Source organism: Podarcis pityusensis, assembly GCF_964106645.2.
Source record: "Podarcis pityusensis genome assembly, chromosome: 6".
In the NCBI taxonomy this organism is placed as follows: Eukaryota; Metazoa; Chordata; class Lepidosauria; order Squamata; family Lacertidae; genus Podarcis; species Podarcis pityusensis.
Genome location: NC_138030.1, coordinates 77576336 through 77598122, shown reverse-complemented (window position 1 = coordinate 77598122; position 21787 = coordinate 77576336). Strand labels below are relative to the sequence as shown.

General features: G+C 44.4%; 1 protein-coding gene and 1 long non-coding RNA gene across 2 annotated transcripts in view; one reads left to right on the top strand and one right to left on the bottom strand.

The window, feature by feature from the left end:
- Positions 1–21787, top strand: part of OLFM3 (olfactomedin 3) — a 177847-nt gene that overhangs the window by 68586 nt on the left and 87474 nt on the right. The gene's annotated exons all lie outside the window — the stretch shown is intronic.
- LOC308480705 lies at positions 18781–20144 on the bottom strand. Its single transcript, XR_013988246.1, has 2 exons — positions 19370–20144; positions 18781–19330 (listed from the first exon to the last, which is right to left on the bottom strand). It is a non-coding gene; the product is annotated as an uncharacterized lncRNA (long non-coding RNA).

Here is a 21787-nt window from a genome sequence, read left to right as displayed (position 1 = left end):
AGCCTGGCAAAAAGATCCTTTGCTCTAGTAAACGACTTCGGGGCTTATCATATAACAATAACGGCTTTAACATTAAGTCTGGAAGAGCACATTACAAATTGACTATAGGAAGCTGTGAATTCCATTATTTGCAATCAAATCAGGTTTCAATCCATTTAAAGTCCCACTGCCTTTTGTAGTTAAGTCTGGAAATTTAGGTTGCCTGTGTAGAAGTGGGCTAAGCTACATATTACACATAAACCTAGGTCCTGTGGGCCATATGATGTGTAGTTTGGTGCCACTTACATTTTTAGACTGTCTGCGTTTCCTAATAACCCTTTTAAAAAAAACACACGAAAAGCTGCTTTGTAATGGAGAGATTAGGGACTGAGCTGCTTAACCCTTGGAATTTTGGGCACTTGAAAAATACCTTTCTGTTTAAGCAAGTTATACTTTGCCTATTTACTGAACTTACTTTGTGGCAGCTGTTTGCCTTAAAGACCGCATTATTTTGGTTTATGAACTCTTTTTCTTGATGGTTGTGTAAACTTCTTTCTGACCACCCCTGGAGCATAGCTGTCTATCCATATTGGAAATAGATAAATAATAAATAAGTTTTGCAGTCCTAATCTATTTGAGAACTTGCTTAAAGGACATAATAATGTTACAATCTGTACATATCGTTGGACCTTCAGCCTTCAAAAGATTAGTGAAGGACTATAGGTCAGCCTGCTGCAAGTGTGCATTGGATTATAAGCTTTTTCTAGGCTTACCAAAGTCTTCCAAAAGCAACCCTCTCTGTAAGGAGAAAATAGCTTTTTTCCTTCCCTTGGTTATAAGATGTTACTTTGGATGAATACTTCTAATATGACATAATGTGCACCAAGGTTTCTAGACTCGTTTGCATTTGAAAGCTGTGAGCCCTTTTGCAGAGAGGGGGGAGAATGATCCATCAGCTTGATGTCAGAACTGTTTACTGTGATATAAAAGGCTTGCTCTGCTCCATTACAATAGCTTAAAATATTGGAGACCTAGCCAAGGCTCTGCTAAGCAACACAAAGCCTAATCACATCATTTCTGTGTGCCTGTACAACTTCTGCAGTAGCCTGGATTCTGGTAATCATTGAAGAATCACTTATTATCCATTGGAGGTCCAAGGTCTTACGCTGGAATGATATTGTCTCGTTATTGTCTGGGAGATGTATAAAGGGGTGATAATGCATTTATGCAGTTGGGGAATCACAGTTGTTGGTAATGATTAACATCTCTGGGGAATGCTTGTTATTCTTAATGAAGAGCTGTCTCAATAGTGGTTGTGCTTTGCTTTGGGCAAAGCAAGTCTCCCAAGATGACAATTTTTGAAATTCAGGATCAAAAAAGAATGGTTGCATTTCCACCTCACCTTGCTCCATCCAGGAAGACTGTTTCATTGGGAGCTGACTTTGCAGTCAGTCATAGATTTATGCCATTAGGTGTGGATCCAGAGAAAACTTGGCAAAGCTGCAATGTTTAACCGATTAATCAAATGAAATTGTTCATTAAAGATCTTCCAAACAATTAAAAATGCTGTTCCTCCCCTCAGTTAATTGAGTGCCATTTTAGAGGAGCATCTCATCTTCTTCACTTTCGGTTGGGTCTCCTATTATCTCCCCTTACTCTTCCCCAACACATTTGGGTGAAAAGGAAAGTAAGATTGATGAAGGCACAGAAGGTCAGAGTTCTCTCACATGCCTGTTCTGTGACCAGTCCTTACCACAACTCTTACAGAAGTTAATTTAGCAAGGGGAAATTAAGTTTATCTCCCCATGGCCACAAAGCCAAGATTTTGCACAGGGTATTTCCAAACAGAGTGTGAGGCTCCGCTCTTTAACAGTTTTATTTGGGGTTAGGCCCCCTTGAAATCAGTAGGATTTCCATCACAGAACCATGATGCAGAAATGATATTTCCCCCAGGCCAATTCAGAACTGCTGGTTGTCAATATATGTTGAGATAAGCAGATTTAACATGAACCAACCAATCGGCCAACTAAAACTCACACAATTAATCAGCTCAGATTTCTTCAGCTGGGTGACAGATCTATAATAAAGATATCATGTCTTCCCCAAGCAAGGGTATTTCATACGAAACAATCCTTTGTGAATAAACATGGCATGTGTTTTTTTGGTTCATACTATTTGAAATGCAGGACACATTAAAACACTTCCTTCCTTCAAACTAAATATCATGGTTCAGAATGAAGCTCAATCCAATGGAACAATGGAAAAAATTCAGGTAGGTCATGGGAGCATCATTCTCCCCATTGCCTATCCCAATATCTGGTATTTACAGGTATTTTCATCTTAAGATGAAAGTTCCATTTAGCCATCATGTCTAATAGTCATTTATAGAGCCATTCAAATTCACTGCTATCACCACAACATGAGTCCTGTCTGGCTAGTTCTTATGAAATACCATTACTTATTCAAGAGATAGCTTGGACTTGACTTCTTCTATCAGTAAACTCTACACTTGAGTAAATATTTATATATGTTAGATGAACTGTTAATTATTGATAATTACTATTTTTAGTGCTATGCTGCACTGATATCATACATCTTATTATGTCTAGATTTTGATTTTTCTGTGAACTGTTTTGAGCACCAATTTACTTGTGGGAAATGTGCTATGTTGTTGTTGCTGTTATATTTATACCCCACCCATCTGGCTGGGTTGTCCCATAATAAAATGACAATGGCAATATGACAAATTTGTAATGTTAGTTCTTCTGTGTACAGTAAGATAACTGTGAAATTACATTTATGCTGTTGAAGTGGAGTGGAGAACATATGCCCCACCATCCCAATGTTGCTGGATTACAATTCCCATCATTCCTGACCAGTGGTAATGCTGATTGAGGCTGATGGGAGCTGAAGTCAAACAACATCTGGAGGGCCCTTTTGAACAAGTCTAGTTTAAAGCAAAAGAACCCTATGAAGTGAGAGCAGGGGTCCTTCTGCAGTGGCCCCTCTGCATTTGACACCTGGGCAACAGACCAAGCAGGCACACACATCACCTGGTCATAGTCGGGGAATCAGTGGGTGCATTTCCTCCCTGTTTTGACAATGCATAAATTGCCACCCTTATGGAAAAACATGTCTCATACACCCTGGTTCTGTGACTGCTGAATTCACATGCCATGCATTATTAGTTTTGAATGACGCAGTGAACCTTCAAGTAATGTGTATGGGTTGCTCGTGCATAAGTTGCCGCCTCTCCAGGCTTTGTTGCCTTGCTAAACCTTTCAGTCTGGGCAGCCCTTCACTTCGTGGCTGCCTCAGTCGCTAGCAGAATCCGTCAGTGGGCGTTTCTCTAATCTTTTCCAACATAAAAGTTGTTTGACACCCAGTCTCCTCCTACTCTCTCTGCGCGGAAGTCTTCTGCGCAGGGTGGGCGTGGGTAGCGGAGGACCCGTGCTCTCCCCGCTGGTGTCCGGTGAAGAGTCTTGGAGCCCTCTCGCCGATTCCCCCATCAGCCCCTCTTTTTCCCTGGTGTTGCGCTGATTAGCTTCCCCATTTGCGGAGCTGCCTCTCTCCCTGCTGGGCCCTTCTCCAGCATCATTTGAGAGCCTTCCCTCCGCCTCTAGCTCCGATGTCAGTTCCCTGACACAATCCATGATCCGGTGCTTGTTCATGACAATAAACAGGATTTGTTGTGAAACAGCAGGTCACGCCCAGTTACGAGTCAGCCTGGTTAAAAGAATTCACCGGCTATATTGGACTAGGTGGATATGATCGAGTGCACCCCTTTTATATTCCAGTCCGCATTCTATGTAGTATAGCAGAAAAACTGACTGGGAGCACCTCGCTCCGAGGCGACCTTTTGGCAAACCTGACAAGTTTGCATTGACTTGGCCAAGGTTTTTTTTATAGCGTAAGCTTTAAAAAGCTCGTAAATGACACCCAGCTTTTATAAGGCACGCATCTTGCTTCAGTGAAATAACGTTATTAAGACAGGTTGAGCTGACTGTAAATTTTGTCAAGGAAAGACAGCTTTGGTGGTAGAAATAGGATATGTCTGCTAAATGGAATTTCTCCAATTAGGAGGATTAGTAGGTCATTTTGCGCGTTGATTTAAACGGACCTGCTAGAATTGGAAATAGAGTTGGGGAGTTCATTGAGACTCTGATGTAGCATGTAATGAGAAAGGGAAGCTACAGGACCTAATGGAAAACAAAAGCTTTTTCCTTTGGCTCGTTGCAGCTCCGGTTCCCCTTTGAATTATGTTTCCATTAGCTTCAAGCAGTTCCTGGAGTAGTGAAGCCCTCGCTTCCAATTCATTCATAAGCTGATCCATTGTGGGCCTAATGGCCACAGAGGATGCTCTGTGCAAGATTTGCTGCAGCAGCCTTTTTATTTTATTTATTTTATTTTATATATATAATTTTTATTAGTTTTTTTAACATATCATTTTCAACAGTAATTAAACATACTTTTACATCTTATTCAAATTTTTGACTTCCATCAATCCTGTCATAAATTTTCCAATCTAATCTCTCAGTATGCATTTCCTATCTTCCCTATTACATTTCAAACTCATAACCAATATCTTTTTCTACTTTGTAACACTTCGTATATTTCTCCTTACAAAACTTCTTGTAGTTCTACTAGCGTAATTTGTTGATTACAGTTACTCTTCAAATAATTCATATACTTCTTCCAATCTTCTGTAAATTTCTGGTCTCGCAGGTTTCGAATCCTTCCTGTCATTTTGTCCAATTCTGCATAGTCCATTAATTTCGATTTTTAGTATATGTGCTGCCGAAGCAAGCACCATAGTCCATTAATTTCGTCTGCCATTCTTCTTTCGTCGGAATTTCTTCTTGTTTCCATTTCTGGGCTAACAATACTTTATTTTATTTTTATTTTTTAATGATTCCACGGGAGACCAAAGTGTGGAGCAAACAAACTCTACTTAACATTGTGCAGCTTGGGCTGTGGCTGCTGACGTCAGTATGGCTACTGCCACGTTAGGTTTCAGATCTCCCTTGGGAAGGTTCCCTTGGGACTGCTTCCATCCATACACCCACTCAACGAACATTTCCCTTCCTGCTATCATGGCCTTCTTTATTAAAAAGCTGTCGAAACCTTTTGAGTTTCAACAAAAAGGCTGGGATGCAAGTAGCCTATACATGCACACCGGGCTGTATCCAGTGTTACTACTTAAAAGGAGATGAGTTAGTCACACCCATCGATTCTAATGGGTCAGCTTAGAGTTTTGCGATGGTAGTACCATTTTTGCTGCAGAAACATTGATCAGAAATAGAATGATTTTTGCCAACGATTCTGGAAGGGTGCAGCACATCACTCCGGTGTGGCAGGAGAGGGTGGCAAGTGGGGTGGGAAGATTCAAGGACAATCAAAGAAACATTTAAACACTATATATACACACACAACCAGATACAACATCCCTGCCTCCTTTCAAGAGCATTGGCCATTCTTCTACGGTTCTCCATGACATATTGTTGTGAACAGGGATTTCCAACTCTGACAAATATGAAAGATAAAAAAAGAGAAGGGATTCTTTGCATCGACGAGGAGATGAGAGTTTGTCTCAGATTCAATCTACTTACAATAGCTTACCCAGCTGTTGTGCCCACACCTCTTATTAAGGTTGTGTACATACTTAAGGTACATATGTAAGAGGCTCGTTTATAAATATATTTTGGGAATGATTCATGTTCTCATGTAGCTGCATTTTTTATACTTCCTGGATGGTCTCATGATCATATTATAAAGTAGTCATGTTCTGTGTTATAAATCAAGCACTTCCAGGAGTAGTTTCTTTTTGTTTTCCGATGTATTTCTTATTGATAAAAAAATTGGTGTGGCGCAAGCAAATTTTTATTCTGAAAGTGTGGCCCAGAGAAAAAAGTTTGAGAACCACTGATTTATGCCTTTCTTTTGCTATGACTTTATCATAAAAGAAGTTTTACAAATGATTGTTATTTACCCTGAATCTAAAGATTTTGCAAGTGTATGACCTACCTAGATAATCACTTACAAACCATTGACTTGGTTAAAAATTGACGCAGTCAGTTTGTTGATAGACATGCCCTTTTATCCCATCAATTTCATTGAGGCTTCTGTCATTCAACACAGGAGAAAATCACTTGCATATAAAGTCTTGTTGAAATCCTTAATAACATTGTGTCTTCCTCCCCTAGCCCCTAGCTCAAATTCGATTCTTAGTTCTATCTCAAGGGAACGGGAAGCAAAACATTAAAATAATACGGGAGAGGTGAGCAATCACTCCCTTTCCCCTGTCCAATTCCTCATTATGCACGACCCAGATTATTTTACAAGGGATAGCAAGCCAGGAAGAGATGTCAGATTGCTTCTGTTCTAATCAGTTCACCAAGTCTCTTTCTTACACATCACTTACTTGTGGGCTGCAGAAGAAGGCAGCCAGCATGCCTACATTGGCTGGCATGGCCTCCTTCCATGTACACAATTAAAGGTATTTGGCAGCCCAGCAAAATGCTGAAAATACATACCTTCTGGTGGTTTTCAGAGCCAGCATTAATTAGGGAGGGTAACCTATCGTTTTACTATGCAAAAGTTAAGTTACAAAGCATTATTAGGAGCTTAGTAAGCTGCTTTATGGGACGCGGGTGGTGCTGTGGGTTAAACCACAGAGCCTAGGGCTTGCTGATCAGAAGGTCGGTGGTTTGAATCCCCGCAACGCGGTGAGCTCCCATTGTTCGGTCCCAGCTCCTGCCCACCTAGCAGTTCGAAAGCACAAAGTGCAAGTAGATAAATAGGTACCGCTCCGGCGGGAAGGTAAACGGCGTTTCCGTGCACTGCTCTTGTTCGCCAGAAGCGGCTTAGTCATGCTGGCCACATGACCCGGAAGCTGTACGCCGGCTTCCTTGGCCAATAAAGCAAGATGCGCACCGCAACCCCAGAGTCAGTCATGACTGGACCCTTTACCTTTACCTAAGCTGCTTTATACTGAGTAAGATCCTTGGGTCTATCTAGCTGTCTACACTGACCGTCAGGATTTGAGGCATAGAGTCTCTCCCCAGCTCTACTTGGAGATGCTGGGGATTAAACCTAGGACCTTCTGCATTCAAAGCAGATGTCCTGCCAGTGAGCTACAGCTCTAAGGAGACAGTTTACATACCTTCTCTGAGAACAGGGCTACCAGCTTGCACTGACCTGCCATGCAGCTTTGAGTCTGGGACTCACTCCACAGGTCCATCACGAGGAAGAGGTGGTAATTCTCTCTCCCAACTAGAAGAAGAAGATTTGATATCCCGCTTTATCACTACCCGAAGGAGTCTCAAAGCGGCTAACATTCTCCTTTCCCTTCCTCCCCCACAACAAACACTCTGTGAGGTGAGTGGGGCTGAGAGGCTTCACAGAAGTGTGACTGGCCCAAAGTCACCCAGCAGCTGCATGTGGAGGAGTGGCGACGTGAACCCAGTTCACCAGATTACAAGACTACCATTCTTAACCACTGCACCACACTGGCTCTCCACAAAGATCACACTGGCTAGACACAAAGATATGCAGCAGGCATATATTTCTGCAATAGAAAATGCAAGTGGGACGTGCAAGAAAATGTTGCAGTACATCCTCAGTTCCTAAGAGGAGTGTTCCTGTTCAGGGTGCCTGCCTGCCTGCCAACAAGCCATTTCAGCTGTTGCCAGGTTTTCCATCAGCCATGCCACCCAGCAGTCAGCATTCTGAGGCAACTGAGCATGCTCAGTCCTCAGTGGGCTGTTTTGGTGTCCTCCAGGATATGATAAACTGGGAGGGAATCAAGCAGGCCATTCCATTCCCCAACCAATTTGAGTTCTCCCTGTGTGTTTTTCTTTTCCAGTGGATAATCAACATTGCACTGCCACCAAGCACACAACTGGACATAGGAGAATTAGAAAAGGTTCAGAAATGGGCAACAAAGGTTACAAAATTAGAGCCTTTTTATTTTAGCGCAAAGGAGAGACAAAATGATAGAAGCATATAAAATTAGGCCTGGCATGGAGAAAGTGAGCTATTTTGAGGCGACAGTTGCTCCCTTAAGTTAAAAAAAAACAAGTTTTGTTGTAATTCTGTAACCTTGGAATTTGCCCAGCATGCTGACAGGAGTAGAGGAAGCTGTCTTATACAGAGTCAGACCATTGGGCTATCTGTCTCAGTATTGTCTACCCTGACTGACAGGAGCTGTCCAAGATTTCAGGCAGGGTTTGCTCCCTGCCCTACCTGGAGATACCAACAGATTGAACCTGGGATGTTTTGCATGCAAGGCAAATAATCTAAAAGGTAAAGGACCCCTGGATGGTTAAGTCCAGTCAAAGGCGACTATGGGGTTGCAGTGCTCATCTCGCTTTTAGGCCAAGGGAACCGGTGTTTGTCCGCAGACAGCTTTCCGGGTCATGTGGCCAGCATAACCAAACTGCTTCTGGTGCAACGGGACACCATGACAGAAGCCAGAGTGCACGGAAATGCCATTTACCTTCCCGCCACAGCAGTACCTATTTATCTACTTGCACTGGTGTGCTTTCGATCTGCTAGGTTGGCAGGAGCTGGGACAGAGCAATGGGAGCTCACCCCGTCGTGGGGATTCGAACTGCCAACCTTCTGATCAGCAAGCCCAAGAGGCTCAGTGGTTTAGACCACAGCACCACCCACATTCCTGCAGATAATCTACCTAAAGCAAATAAGATGTTAAAATGGTTCCTGAACAGTATCACTGGAGGCTGCAGGTCTTAGTCTTAATTGCTGAATGCTTCCCCATTTGGGAGGTGGGGGAGCATTACATGTACATACAAAGCTGGCATATCGGGGAGAAAGCAATACTATGTTTATTCTCATTGGCACCCAGTTTTCTATGTGCAAGGAGGTATGCATTATGCACTGAGCTATGAGATTCTCACCTGCAGCCTGCAGTTATACAGCTGAAGAGCAGCTGACAATGACCAGGGAGGCGTTAACATTTCAGAGCTACGGAAAGTATAACTTAAAATGGACTGGCCTGCTAGATGCTTGAGTAGCACTCAGTCCAGTTAGGTGATCAATCCCTGACCAGGTCCTCCCCTTTCAACAGGTTAGTTTGAGAGACCTAAGATTAAAGAATGGTCTGTGTTGAGATCTGGGGGTTTTAAAGCTCCTTTAAAGCTTGGCAAGTGCATCTTTGACCTGCTGTTTCAGCCCCATAAAAAAAGCTTTAAATAATTGACCCAATCTTTTAAAATAGACTGGAAAGATGGATGGAGGTAGATTGTGAAGGAGATAAATGGCCATGGTAGAACATTCATTTTTTATAACACTGATATGTTCGTGCTCTGAAAGATTTATCCGTGTCTAGGATGATTTGAAGCAGGATATCATCGATTACTCTTAACCACAGATTTAGTTTTCAAAGAAACCTACATACCAAGATAGACAATTTGTAAGGCTGCCAACCAAATAAAGAAACTTGGGGTGGTTAAGCATCATTCTAACTGATTGATTCTATTTAAATAAATTTGCATAGCTTCAACTCCTCAATACAAGTCTCTTGCTGAGAAGTAAAACTGCCACACACGGTTGGAAGGGAAGATTATCTATTACAGTTACATCGGGAGAGCCATAGTAGCCCCCGAAAAATTCACAACTGTGCCGTTCTATTTCAGTCTTAACAATTAATCAAAGTGTCAGTTATGGAATGAATTAGTTAAAGCCCTAGGAATTTGGAATGGTTGACAGTAAAAATGCCATGTTTAGAATCAGTGCTATTTTTCTAGAAAAAAAGGTGATGGAACTGAGTTTGAGTGAACACCAGGGAGGAATCTGTGGTCCTTCAGATGTCGCTGGAGTGAGGCTCATTTGTGTCCGAGCCAGCACAGTCCAGTGGTCAGAATAGTGGGAGCTGGTAGGCCAACATTTTCTGGAGAACCAATGGCTGGGCATCCCTTTTACATCACATTCTAAAAGGACCAGCACTGTTTGATAAATGTAAGTAGTTTAGAAGTGGGTATCTTTGTTCAAGTCTGGGGAAATGATGCAGCAGCATCTACGTATAGTAGGAACTTAAAATACTTCTTGTTGAACTTAATACGCTGGACGTCTGCATCAGAGTTTCAGCCGACGTGCTGGGCTATGCCAAATATTTTCCAGTTTTGATTTTGGGGTAGAAACTGTTGGGAAACTGTACGTGCAGCTACTCACACAGAGTCAATTAAGGTTTGGCAGACAGCCAGAAGGCAATCTGAAGGAGTAAGTCTGCCTGGAGATAACAGAGACATGGAGACCGCTCCCTGATTGGTCAAGCTCTCTCAAGGGAGTGATAATTAATGGCCTACTAACTGTTGGTTCAGTGTTCAGAGTTTGAGTTCAGAGTTCTGTGTCAGTGTGGGAGTTGAGAGTTGTGTCAGAGAGAGCTAGCATAAGATCCGTGTTCTGTTCCTGTAAATAGTCCACTGTATATAATAAACACCTAACTACAAGTTCCTGGTTCCTGCTTCGTCTATCCTGTCGCCAATTGCTTCCGTGGATTCTGCATGTACTCTGCTAGGTCTGGCTAAGGTCCTGCAACTAGTCAGAAAGTTGCGAAACACCAATAGGTTTTGCCAATAGAAACTTGCAATATTTAGTGAGTGGGCATATTTTGCCCCCCCCCCAAAAGACTCTCCGAAATAACTACCCACACACCTAAACTTTGGAAATATTCATCTTTATCCTGTAAGGTGCTAGTTTTCCTTTGGCTGCTGCATCCAGTCTGAGTAACCCACATGATGACATCACCGTAGGCAAGTGAGGACATTTGAGAGAGAAGGCAAATGATGGCAATGGAAGGGGACCTCCAAGCTGAAGGATTGGCTCTGAATCTGACAATACAATAATAAAAGAAGAAAAGGAAAACATAACTCAGAGTGCTGAAAACTGCCCAAAAGTGAATTAATATCTGGCTGTGCTGAAATGTTTCTAAATTAACAGTGAGTTGCTTTTGATATTTTTATTTTCCTGGGGAAGATTGAGGAGATGGAAGAGAAGAGAGACCGTTTGAACTTAAGCTGTTAGAGAATCTTCATACACCACCCTCCTATTTAGACCTTTCTTTGAAATAAATTCAACGGAACAATTCTCTGCTGTGTTGGATTCTGATAGATTTGGTTTCTGCCTGTGTGAAATGCAGTCATTTATGCAAATGCCTTATAGAGTGGTTGATGAATTGTGCTTCAAACCAAGCTAAATCATTTTGCTATGCAAATAAAATCAATTTTGCAGCACTTACCCAAATTACGGCAATGAATTTGGTTTTGCTGGTGTAATTCTGAAAGCTGGCAAAGGGATAGGATTCTGCTAATTCGTCGGTGTACTGTTTACATGCAAATGGGCAGGTTAAGAAGCCAGCGCTTAAATTTAGGGCTGCTGCAGTTGGGCTTAAAAATTATTATTTTTCCCTCTAGTCAGCACCATTCATTTGGCCATCCATCACGGCCGAATGTTTGGAGGAGCAGGTGGGAACTGGAGGTCCAGAGAAGGGGGCAAAGCCATAAAATAAGGTGCAGGCAATCCTGATTTGGCAGGGACAATCCATAGCTCTGGATGCTGGCAGAGTTGTTCCAGGTCATTTTGCTGCCCAAGGCAAAGCAGCAAATGGTTTTCGTCCCCTGAGTCAGAATAGTCTTCAGTAGGCACCTAAAAGACAACAGAGAGCCAGTGTGGTGTAGTGGTTAAGAGCGGTAGTCTCGTAATCTGGTGAACCGGGTTCGATTCCCCGCTCCTCCACATGCAGCTGCTGGGTGACCTTGGGCCAGTCACACTTCTTTGAAGTCTCTCAGCCCCACTCACCTCACAGAGTGTTTGTTGTGGGGGAGGAAGGGAAAGGAGAATGTTAGCCACTTTGAGACTCCTTAAAGGGAGTGAAAGGCGGGATATCAAATCCAAACTCTTCCTCTTCTTCTTCAGTGATGATCCCTGTCTAATATTTAATGGGGACTCCAAAGGGTTCCACAAGATTAAACCCCTGATTGACATTTGCGTACTTGCAACATGAAATGGTAGCTTCAGTTGCGTAGACTCCATGTGTCCATTTCAGTGACCGGACAAATCTGGGACCACTCTGCCACTGACTGCCACCAAGCTCCAATGTATTCTTTTATTTGTACTTACTAAATTTAAATCCTGGCCTTCATCTCAAAGGAAGCCCAGGGTGTCAAAGGCGTAAAGAACAACTAAAAAAGTCTTTAAAACAATTCCCAATCAAGTGCAGACTTGGGAAGATCTCTGCTTAAAAGGCTTGTTGGAAGAGGAAGATTTTCAGTAAGTGCCGAAAAGACCACAGAGACAGCCCCTATCTTATATTTAACAGGAGGGAATTACAAAGTGTAGGTGCCCTGACACGAAAGGGCTGATTCCTTTATTCTGTGGAATGCACCTGCTGATAAGATGGTATCTGCAAGAGGCCCTCACTTGCAGAACACAGTGATCAACTGGATACATAGGGGTTGAGATGATCTTCCAGATATCCTGGTCCCAAGCTGTATTAAGAATATAGCATCCCACCTGCTAACTCTCAAAAGCTTAACGTGGCAGATAGAACATAACAAAACGTTGCAGTGTGCAGCATTCCATTCAGCCAGTTATACCTTCTGCCAGGTTCCTCTATGCCAGTGGTGGCCAAACTTGGTCCTCCAGCTGTTTGTGGACTACAACTCCCATCATCCCTAGCTAACAGGACCAGTGGTCAGGGATGATGGGAACTGTTGTCCCAAAACAGCTGGAGGGCCAAGTTTGGACACCACTGCTCTATGGCATTTCTCCACCCTGACAGTTTTCCACCCTTTCTCTCATACTCACGGCCAGTCAACATTCTGTGGTTCAATCATCATAGGGTTCCCCCCTCCTTAAAAAAAAAAAAGTGCACTCTTACTATTCTGCAAACCTTTGGGTTCCCTCATGTGCACGGAGGCAGCAGTTTTGGCTGTATAAGAACTCACACTTTTCTCTGCGCTTTGGGAAGAGAGGCAATGAAGATATTGTTACACTACTCGGAGCAGGATGTGGAGCAAAATGGCTCTGTCTAGCCCTGTCTGCTGATGGGATCCTGAACCTGAAGTGGATCTGAATGCAGTGGTACCTCGGGTTGCAGATGCTTCAGGTTGCAGATGCTTCAGGTTACAGGCTCCGCTAACCCAGAAATAGTACCTCGGGTTAAGAACTTTGCTCCAGGATGAGAACAGAAATCAAACGGCGGCAGCAGCAGGAGGCCCCATTAGCTAAAGTGGTACCTCAGGTTAAGAACAGTTTCAGGTTAAGAATGGACCTCCAGAATGAATTAAGTTCTTAACCCAAGTTACCACTGTATAGGATTTCTTCCATACCTCTTCCATTAGACTGAGATGACTATAAGATCATAAGAAGAACTGTGCTGGTTCAGAATAAAGGCCCATCTATTCCAGCATTCCATTTTCACCATCGTCAATCCGATGTCTCTAGGAAGCCCACTAACAGCACATGAGCATAATAGCTCTCTTCCACTCATGATCGCCAGAAATTGATATTCAGAGGTATACTGCCTCTGATATTGGCAGTAAAGGTAAAGGACCCCTGGATGGTTAAGTCCCGTCAACGGTGACTATGGGGTGCAGCACTCATCTTGCTTTTCAGACCAAGGGAGCCGGTGTTTGTCCACAAACAGCTTTCTGGGTCATGTGGCCAGCATGACTAAACCGCTTCTAGTGCAACAGGACACCATGACGAGTGCCAGAGAGCACAGAAACACCGTTTCCTTCCCTCTGCAGCAATACCTATTTATCTACTTGCACCGGCATGCTTTCGAACTGTTAAGTTGGCAGGAGCCGGGACAGAGCAACAGGAGCTGACCCGTTGCATGGATTTGAACCACCGACCTTCTGATCAGCAAGTCCAAGAGGCTCAGTGGTTTAGACCACAGCACCACCCGTTCCCTTATTGGCAGTAAATGTAGTCACCAAGTAATCATTGAAAGCTAATCCTCCAAAAATTTACCTAAAATGAAACCCTAAGGAACTTGGCTTTCCTTTTCAAATTCATGGATATGTTTGGTGAAAGACCATAGCTCAGTGAGAATATGCTTCGTATGACAGGATTCAATCCTTGTTCAGTTCTTGTTCAGTCATAATGCAGCTGCAACCACACTTGGAATACTGTGGAAATTGTAGCTCAGTGCGCAGAATTGGAGATCTAACTGTTTGAAATGGAACAATATTGCTTTAAATGTGGCTTTAAATGCAAAGTGTATATGAGACCCGGTAATATTCAAAAAGCCAAAGAAATTGGTTTGGTTGGCTGTTGTTTTTTTTAAGCAATTTTGACTATTTAAAAATACTTTCACAAGCAACTTTGATGTGGATATGAGAGAGAAAATAAATTCTAATCCTCATGACATTATGTTTATAGTCAAGCTTTCGATTTCAATGAGATATAATCAGAAGCTGAAGTGGGCTATTAGGGGCATGAAACATTTATTATTTTTGACACTTTCAGAGAGAACAAAAGAAAAATAAATTTAAAATGTTTCTTTTCCCTGGTTTATTCAGACTGCTGCACGTTTCAGCCAATGAAGGTTGGCAGCTTTGAAGTAAACTTATAGGCACGCTGTATATTTGCAGAGAAATGTCATATCCATCAGCTTTTGCCGATTCAAATGTCAAATGGTGTTCTTTTGCAAAAGAAAAGCCAGGGCAAAAGCTACCTTCTTTTCAACAATTGAAAGTTGAAAATGCTGTTTCCCCCGTCAGGGTCCTGGGATTCTACTGATTCTTGCTGCAAAGAAGGGGAAGGTAGGCTAAGGCTCTTTATCACCACTGCCACTTGAACAGGTGAGCAGGTGGCAGGAGCTAACTTAAAGAACCCAGATGCTAAAGAGGACAGGGCTCCTCTTCTGTGTAGCTATTAAAGATGCAGGATTTGGAGAAAAGCAAATACATTTCCTTTTCCTGAACTTGAATTAATGCATGTGTTACTTTAAACCACATGAGGGCACTATTTGTCTAGCAATCTAGCCACCACTTGTTTATAATCTTTGCTTTTCTAAGGTAACTCCACCCCTAAAAGCTGAGTCATTTTGTTTATTGTTTTCTCTCAACTTGTTGAGACACAATGTTCTTTCTCTCATAACCACTCATCCTGTAAATAATTCCTGCATGAATAAAGCCTTTGAACTCCAGAAAATGTAAGTGATTTTTTCACTCTAATTCACATAAGCTGCAATGTCTGCTAGCACAGGAGTGCTGTCCTCTTCTGCATGTGGCCAGTTTGTTGTCACTGTTGCCTCTCTTTTGCTCACAGAAAAACAACCAAGTGGGAATGGTAGTGCTAAAGAGAAAGAGCTGCCACCAGCAGCTGTCATCTGAATGTGTTCATAAGCTAGAAAGGAGGAGTCCCTTCTGCAAGGATCAGCACAGTGCAATGCAGGGATGGGGGTGGAAAGGATCCTCCCCAGGGACCCAAACCAGAAAGAGAGCAGGCAGGTGGCAGTGGAAGTAGCTGATCTCTTAACTTCAGCAGTTCAGTGGTGGGCTGCTCCAAGACATGATGCCTGATTCCAGACCTGTTCATGACATAGCTTTGACTTGTCTTCAGGAAGCTGAAGCCCAATTAATGTTTGGCCAGTTAAATGCCATATTTAGTCTTCCTTGATCTCCTAGCTACAATTCCCAGTTCACTGGAAGATGGATTGATCATTAAGTCCTCTGAAAATTGTAGCTTGGGGGGGGGCAGAGATTTCCTAACAACTTTCAGCACCCTTAACAACCACAGTTCCCAGGATTCTTTGCAGTGGGAAACCATGACTGCTTAAAGTGGTACGATCATGCTTTAAAGGGTTATTGGTTTGAACTTCCAGTAGGCGGTTTTCTAATCAAGGAGCTAGCAGGACCAAATTCCAGGCTGAGTTAGAAATCCTTTCTGTCATCTCGTTTGGTGGCTTCTGGCACTTCTAAAGAATTTCATTCATTCTTAAGATTTTGGAAGGGCTTAACGAATGATGTGAATGGTGCCAGGGTTTGTAAAAAAAAAACTAAGGGTACTATGGTGCATAATAATTAAAAAAAATCATTCCAGTAGCACCTTAGAGACCAACTAAGTTTGTTATTGGTATGAGCTTTCTTGTGCATACACACTTCTTCAGATACCCGGCTACCTACCTGTAACTAGAACTATGGTGCATAAGTAAGCAGTACTTGCAAGCTTATTGTATATTCAGCTTTCTACAGTCTTATATTGTTTTACCCTGTCTTGTATTACTTGGTTAATGTTTTGTTGTATATACCTATATATTCCTCTCTACCTTTCCAGATCATTACCAGGACAAATTACCGTACTAGAAAACACACTGAAAAATAACTAATACACAGAAGCAATAGGTGGAAAGGGGCAATAGTACTTACATCCCAGCACCAGTATTGCTGCAGCTTACCGGAAGGAAGAGGGAGAAGGGGGCAAGGAGGTCAGTATGGTGCAGAGGCCCCACTGGAGCCAATCTGTTGCTCTAGCCGATGCATCCAAGCTCCCAGCCACCTCACCTCTCCCTCCCCATAAGCCATAGGGTCGCTGCTGCCAGGTGGTGGCCAAATGAGTGTCGCCACCCTGCCCCTCCGGCTGTCCCTGCTAATCCATAAAAATAAGTTTTAGAAACAGCATGTCAATAAAAGCAGCATAGAAATAACATCAACGATCATCGGAAGAAAACATATCAATCAAAGACTGAAGACCTAGGAAAATGCTTGTAGCATCTCTCACCAGTTTCTGTATGTTCTAAGCTTCAGCTTTCCTGACACTGTCTGAGCTTCTCAACTCTACTTCTCCATAGGGACCTGCCCTGCCTTCCATTTCTTTTATACACCCTTAAAAAAAAGAAATCTGCTCCTTTCTAAGAGTTCCCTGAGGCAAGGGCTTGGCAGTTAAACCAGCTAGACACTGCATCTCTGTGCAGGGAATAGAGGTCTCCTAAGTGGCGCTGTGGGTTAAACCACAGAGCCTAGGACTTGCCGATCAGAAGGTAGGTGGTTCGAATCCCTGCTATGGGGTGAGCTCCCATTGCTCGGTCCCTGCTCCTGCCAACCTAGCAGTTCGAAAGCACGTCAAAGTACAAGTAGATAAATAGGTACCACTCTGGCGGGAAGGTAAACGCCGTTTCCGTGCGCTGCTCTGGTTCACCAGAAGCAGCTTTGTCATGCTGGCCACATGACCCGGAAGCTGTACGCCGGCTCCCTCGGCCAATAAAGCGAGATGAGTGCCGCAACCCCAGAGTTGGTCACGACTGGACCTAATGGTCAGGGGTCCCTTTACCCTTTACCTTTAAGTGGCGCTGTGGGTTAAACCACAGAGCCTAGGACTTGCCGATCAGAAGGTTGGCGGTTCGAATCCCCGTGATGGGGTGAGTTCCCATTGCTCGGTCCCTGCTCCTGCCAACCTAGCAGTTCGATAGCACGTCAAAGTGCAAGTAGATAAATAGGTACCACTCCAGCGGGAAGGTAAACGTCGTTTCCGTGCGCTGCTCTGGTTCACCAGAAGCAGCTTTGTCATGCTGGCCACATGACCCGGAAGCTGTACGCCGGCTCCCTCGGCCAATAAAGCGAGATGAGCGCCACAACCCCAGAGTCGGTCACGACTGGACCTAAAGGTCAGGGGTCCCTTTACCTTTACCAACTCTCAGTACCCTTAAACTACAACTCCCAGAATTATTTGAAGATGACCTGGGAGGCCAAGGTTCAAATCCCCATGAAGCCATGATGCTCACTGGGTTACCTTGGACATGGGTTACCTCACAGCCTCTCAGCCCAATGTACCTCACAGGATTGTTGTGAGGACAAAAAAGGAAGGAAGGGGATTGTGTAAGCCCCCCTTGAATTTCTTGGAAGAAAGGTGGGGTACAGATGCCATAAGAAAAATGAACCAGAAAGCTTCACAAATAGTGAGATGACTCAGAACTGAACCAAGGGTGTGGGTGTGGGTTCAGCTATTTCTATAACAAAGCATTGCTTGAAAAAGAAGTTGCAGTTTTGTTTTCCTTTCTTTTTTGAAAAGTCAATTCTATTTGAAGTTAGATTGATGGTAACAGAACACACACAAAGCAATAACTTTTGAGGCGGGTTACATGCTTCTAAAAAAAAAAAAACCCAGAGAAGCATCTGGTAACCACAAGCAGTGGTTATTGCAAGTCTCTCACAACCTAATAGGAGATGGGAAGAAATAAGAAAAAAATCAGTTTATTGTCTCGGGAGGCTTGTCAAATTGCTTCACTGCCCCTTTCTCTGAAATTTCCAGGTGCATCACTTTGGGACCACCTTGGTTCAGTAAAATAATTGTTTGTAGACAGGTTTAAAAGACTCACTACATTCATTTCTTTCTTTCTCTCCCAGAACAGTGGGTTCTACTTTGTAGGGATCGAAGAATATATATATATATATATCTTTTCTTTTTTCACCTTCACAAACCTAACCCTCCCATCACCCTAGAAGCCAGCATACAGAAACCTCAACATCTCGTTAAAACGTTTTACAGCTTCTCTCTTGTACATAATGTCATGGTTCGACTCGCTAATTGAAATAGACTTGGCATCATGTCAGACAAATGGTAATGCAACACATGTGGAATTGTTGATTTTGCGTGACCCCGCTAATTGATTTACGGTCCCCAATTAGCTCTTTATGCCCGCGCGCTTCCTCCGAGCTGCGCCACTCAGCTCCGTCTCCAGTAGCTCTCCAGTCACGCCTCAGCAGAGTTGAACACAGCAGCGAAAACTGTCACGTAGCTTCACTTAGCTTCAGACAAACATACACAGAGTCCAGGTTTGTCTAATATCAGTTCTTTATTCCGACATTCCCCAGGAATCTCCTGGGCTCACCGCAGCCATGACTAAACTGCGACCTCTTCCCTCAGAGACCAGAGGGGAACAGAGTAAACGAAACTCCTCCCAGCTCCTCCCAGCTTCGAAAGCTGACGTCAGAATGTTGAGGCATCATGGGAACAACTTAACCAGTTAAGTTCCAAACCCAACACCCCCTCTTGCCGAACCATTCTGACAAGACCTTTTTGAGTTCAACACCTTTCCCTTTGCCTTGTGCCCCTTCCCGGCATCTTTCCCAGGCACCTGTTGAACCCCTTCAACACTCCCAGAATCACACTGTGCGACACTTTTCCACGCACTTGTGACCTGATACCCTACTGACCCATTTGGGCCAGCAGTTGTGTCTTCTCCGTCAGATCCTTCCCCCTCTGACTTGACACCCTGTTTGTGAGCTTTCTCCATTACGCTAACCGGAGATGAAGCCTCACACCTGGACACTCCTTTCACAACCTTTGGAGATGCCCAGACCTGCCCTGAACCCTGATCCTGGACCTGGTCCCCATCACCGGGTTCTGAACCCTGATCTTGGACCTGGTCCCCATCACCGGGATCAGCCTCTGCCTCCCTTTCCTCCTCAGAATCAGACAGACATTCTGAGAGAAAATCAGGACCATCCCTGAGTCTTGAACACCCATCCTGTTCACAGAACTCAGCCTGCTTACTGACCAGCAGCTTGGTTTGATCACCCTCTGGGTATGCAAACTTCCACCCATTGGTTGCAGGATCATATCCACAGAAGATCATTTCCTGAACCTTTGGACCACCTGCCTCAAAGAGCTCAAAGGGCTCTTTGGCTACCCTCCCAAACCCGGGAAAACCATGTACCTGTGCACCCTTGCATGCCCTGCACCCTAGGGACCTCCCACATTTCCGGAGTTTACACCCTTTTGTGCACCTGTGCAACTTTTGCACATGACTGGGAACCTTAGCACACTGCGCCTGTGCTTTTCCAGCATTCCCACCACCCTCCAGAGGTGACTCCAGAACAAAGAGATTGTTCTGCCCCCTTTTCACGTTGGCCACTTGTTTCCCCCCTCTGAAAATGGAACAGGTGTCATTTTCAAAGCAAATTTTTTGTATCCCTGCTTCATTAGAGCTGATACAGATAACAAACAACAATTCAGTCCCGGCACAACGTAGACCTCTAGCTCCTCCTGTAAAGGAGAAAAAAAACATGTTAGCCACAGCAGAAACCGACTTTCTCATTCCGTCTGCTAACATCACAGTTGTGTCCTGTTGAAACAGCCCTGCAGTTCCGCATTTCGCCAGCAGGCTCGCTTAGCAGGTGCTGACCAACAGCAGTATTCAAAACCCAGCGCGTCACCGTGTCCTGGCTGGAGTTGTTCTTCACAGTTGCCATAGAAGCAGTGATAAGAAAACAACCCTCCCCAGCGTCTGAACCACGTCTTTCCCTTGCGTTCCCACGCTGGCCTCCTCTCCGAGACTGGTTCCCATGAGAACTCAGCTGGTTGACCTTGGGACCTTCCTGCCCAGCTGTCTCCGCTCTCCATGGGCAGCACGTAGCAACGACGAACTCCAGTGGAAAAAACACTGCCCGGGGCTCCTCCCAGCTGGCCTCCTTCTCCTTCTTCCGGAAAAGCACTCCTTGCCAGCTCCGCCCCCTCTGGCCTGGCTCCCACTGCGGCTTTCTGGGAACCTGCTTTGTTGACATTCCACTCCAGCACGCACAGTGGACAAGCCTTTACACTTGCCTTTGGAATCCTTCGCCCCCCCGATCTGCTCACTAGCACTCCTTGAGGCTAAAGCATCAGGAACAGGGGCACCAGCCATCTTTAGGCTTTTCTCAATACTTTCTCCAGGGCTCTGGCCTCCGGCTGAAGCTTCACAGCAAACGCAGCAGCACATTCCCAGACAGCCCTTGCTCCACTTCTTAGAGTGAGCATTTCAAACGCAATGTCCTCCAAGACCTGGCTGCCTGCCATTGTCTTCCGTTCTCCCAAGGGGCCCCAAGCTGTACTCACAGATTACAAGCTCCTCCGGCACCCATCCGTGGGGAAACGATTTTTCCAGCTGCTCTCTTAGCTCCCAGCTCTGCAGCAACACAGGCAACCACTTAGTGTCTTTCAGCTGCTCTGAGCTCCGCAGCTCTCCTTTGCCTCTTAACACCAGGCAAAAACTCCTGCCAGCGACTTCAAACGCATTCCGGCAGCTCTAGTGACAGTTTTACAATCGGTGATTAAGCACCCATAACCTGTGGAATTGTTGATTTTGCGTGACCCCGCTAATTGATTTACGGTCCCCAATTAGCTCTTTATGCCCGGCGCGCTTCCTCCGAGCTGCGCCACTCAGCTCCGTCTCCAGTAGCTCTCCAGTCACGCCTCAGCAGAGTTGAACACAGCAGCGAAAACTGTCACGTAGCTTCACTTAGCTTCAGACAAACATACACAGAGTCCAGGTTTGTCTAATATCAGTTCTTTATTCCGACATTCCCCAGGAATCTCCTGGGCTCACCGCAGCCATGACTAAACTGCGACCTCTTCCCTCAGAGACCAGAGGGGAACAGAGTAAACGAAACTCCTCCCAGCTCCTCCCAGCTTCGAAAGCTGACGTCAGAATGTTGAGGCATCATGGGAACAACTTAACCAGTTAAGTTCCAAACCCAACAACACAGAGAGGGTCACATTTCAAAGACAGAAGACCCTCTCGTCAGTCTGCATCACAACAACAGAAACAACTGCCTTGCGTATAGCATGTCAGCAGGGTTGTTTTCCTCAGAGAATCCCCTACCCAGACACACACTCCAGATTCTAAGTAATCTGATCCCTAGCACAATGGATTTGTATTCTGTAGAACATGAGTGGCTAATCTTTGGGAGGCAAGGATCACATTAGTCAACACTTGGGAGGGGGGTGCATATGAAAATAGGTGTGGCAGAAGGAGAGAGATTTTGGGAGAGCGGGGTTGTTCAGCCTTGTAGCTAACCTTCCA